Here is a 2,958-nt window from a genome sequence, read left to right on the forward strand (position 1 = left end):
CCACGGCTGGGAGAGCCGGGTGGCCTGCCCACACCTCGGTTGTGGCCTGGGGCTCCAGGACTGTGAGGGAACCCCTTTCTCTGGTTTGCAGCCCTGTTTTGTGGTCCATTGTTAGCACAGCTCAGAAGACAAACCCCTATAGCACTACAGAGGGTCAGGCCAATGGCTCCAGGCCTGGCTGGTGGTGGGTGGTCTTCTAGAGAAGGGGGCCCTCCAAAGCTTCCTCCCCTGGCCCCATTCCCAGCACCCCACGTGCACAGGTGCTGGGGTCCTCTGCCAGCCAGGTGTCTTACCGAGCGGAAGGGAGTGGGGCTGACGATGGAGTGGCAGGGAGAGAAGGCGCCGTTGGGGTCAGTCAGCCGCGAGCACCAGTGCTGGGCGTAGTTCTCTGCGGGAGGGGAGGGCATGGCTCAGGGGCCGCCAGATCTCTCCGCACACTTGTGCCTGACAGCCTTGCTCCGGACGCACAGGCCCCTGGGCCCCCTCGGCCCCCAGGAAGGCTGAATAAGAACTGGGGGCTCAGCCCTCACGTCATGGGCACAGGCAGCCTGCCCCTGCCACCTCACACCCGCATGCCTTCCTGCCTCCCCGGCACATCTGCCTGTTTGAGGTGCCCCCCAGGCTCTGCCGCAGGGAACTAGGAGGGCTTCCCCGTGGGACTCGAGCTTCCTGAGCAGACAGCAGCTCCACGCCTGCCCTAGGGTACCGTTCTCCACGCTGAGAGAGCAGGGGTCCTCAAAGCTGTTCTTGGCGTTGGTGCAGGCGGCCTGGGTCTTCCAGGTGTTGGCAAAGGCGGAGCCTGTGCCCTCCACCACCCCGCTGAGGGCCGTGAAGTCGTCAGCCTGGTTCTGGTTGAAGTTCCCGCACAGGCCTGGGACCAGGGGTGGAGGGCGTCAGTGGACTGCTCGGCCCAGATCTCCTCCCTGCTCCCTCCATTCCTCCAGGAACGGCCACAAGGGGGCGGTCAACCCGAGAGCCCCTCCCCAGGATCTGCTTCCAGAAGCATCTCCAGGTGAGCCGCGGCGGGGCCCAGCCCCCACGTATAGCCAGCCTGAGCCAGGCTAGTACAGCTTGTCCTCTGTCCTCGCTGCTCACCAGGCAGGTGGCAGGTGTCCGGGGCCGGTGCTGGCAGGGGCTGTCGCCTCAGTCCCTATCCACTGCCATCCTCTACACAACCCTGTCTCTGCACGCCTCCACGCCCCACCCCCGTCCCCACCCTCCAGAGCCCGCTGCTGAGTGCCTCACCGCACATCTGGCCACGATAGGAGGGGTCCAGCCTGATGAACAGCTGCATGAGGGGCACAAGCTGCACCTGCAGCTGCAGGCCGAGGCCAGCCTGCACCGTGATGAAGAAGGACGAGGGTCTGAAGATGGTGATGCTGCCTGGAGAAGGGGCGCGTCAGGCCGGCCCGGCCGCACCGCAGGGCAGGGCCGGGGCAATGCCGGCATCTCGGGGCCCTAGCCACTCACCAAGCCTGGGAGCAGGCCAGAGCTCCCCAACGGCCCCAGGTCTCTAACTACAGGTACGCATGGGTCACGAGGGATTCCACAACTGCCCCAGAGGGCAGGGTCCCTGTCTCACCCACTTCGCGCCTGAGAACTAGACCATGGGCTGCTCTAGAACTGCCTGAGGCCAGAGAGCCCGCAAGGGAGGCAGCTGCACACTGCCCAGACCTGGACCTGACCGTCCACCCTGGAGGTGCCACTTAGCCCAGCTGTCCTGGCTGGTACCTGCTGATATGGGCAGCTGGGTGTAGATGGAGTTCACGAACACGCCGCCATTGGCCTGGATCTGGATGGTCTGGAGGAGAGAGCCACAGTCAGTGCCGGCCATGGAGGGGCCTGCTCCCAGGGGCTGCGAGGCCGCCCCTGCCCCAACTCATGGCAGGCCCTGGGGTCACCCCACTGGGGACAGGACCAGGAGGGATCTCAAGCCTAGACCGTGGTCAGTTCTAGAACTGCTGCCAGGGAGGCCGGAGGCGCTGGGCCTGTGAGAGCAAGAGGGGAGGCAAGGCCTCTGCTCTCCTGCACTTGGTCCCCCGGGCTCTCCACCACAGCCCTGGGGGCACAGGCAGCTCGGGGGCCAGGAAGAGCCTCACCGTGTCCCCACCATTCAGGCTGAGCGTCATCGTCTTGAGGCAGCTCTCGCTGTCAGTCATGCCACACTTCCGCAGTTCCACCAGCACCGTGAAGGTGTTGTTGGCACATTTCTGACAGGGCAAATGCTTCATGAGTGTGAAGGTGTCGGGGTGGACAGGGTTCCCCAGGTAGGTGGCCTCAGGCACCTCTGGTCACCTCTAGGCACCTTGTCTCAGGGCCTGGGGACCCTTGGCCCCAAGCCACCAGGTGAGTGTGAGCCCCAGGCTTCCCTCTCCCACAGGGAACACCCACTCTGACGGCCACGAGAGGACCCTTTCCTCAGTGAGGCCAGGTATCCCCAGGCCCTGCCCGTGGCCGCACCTTGGACAGCACGTAGCTGCAGTCCCCATGTATGTCGTAGAGCTTCCCGTCATAGGTGGAGATGTGGGAGCCGCCAAGGACAGAGCAGGTGCCGGGGCATGGCACGTCCTGGCACTGCCACAGTCCCCTGGAGCAGGTACTGCAGGGGGAAGCCGTGAGCAGAAGGGCAGTGGTAAGAGGAGGCAGGCCCACCCCGCACCCCCACCCTGGGCAGCGGCCGAGTCCCCATGTATGTCGTAGAGCTTCCCGTCATAGGTGGAGATGTGGGAGCCGCCAAGGACAGAGCAGGTGCCGGGGCATGGCACGTCCTGGCACTGCCACAGTCCCCTGGAGCAGGTACTGCAGGGGGAAGCCGTGAGCAGAAGGGCAGTGGTAAGAGGAGGCAGGCCCACCCCGCACCCCCACCCTGGGCAGCGGCCGTTGGACGTACCAGGAGCTGCAGCTAGTAGTGAAAGAGGACCCCGGGGCCTAGACGCGGCCGCCGGGGGTGGCGGGGGA

Source organism: Tupaia chinensis, unplaced genomic scaffold, assembly GCF_000334495.1.
Source record: "Tupaia chinensis unplaced genomic scaffold, TupChi_1.0 Scaffold143624_1, whole genome shotgun sequence".
NCBI lineage: Eukaryota > Metazoa > Chordata > Mammalia > Scandentia > Tupaiidae > Tupaia > Tupaia belangeri.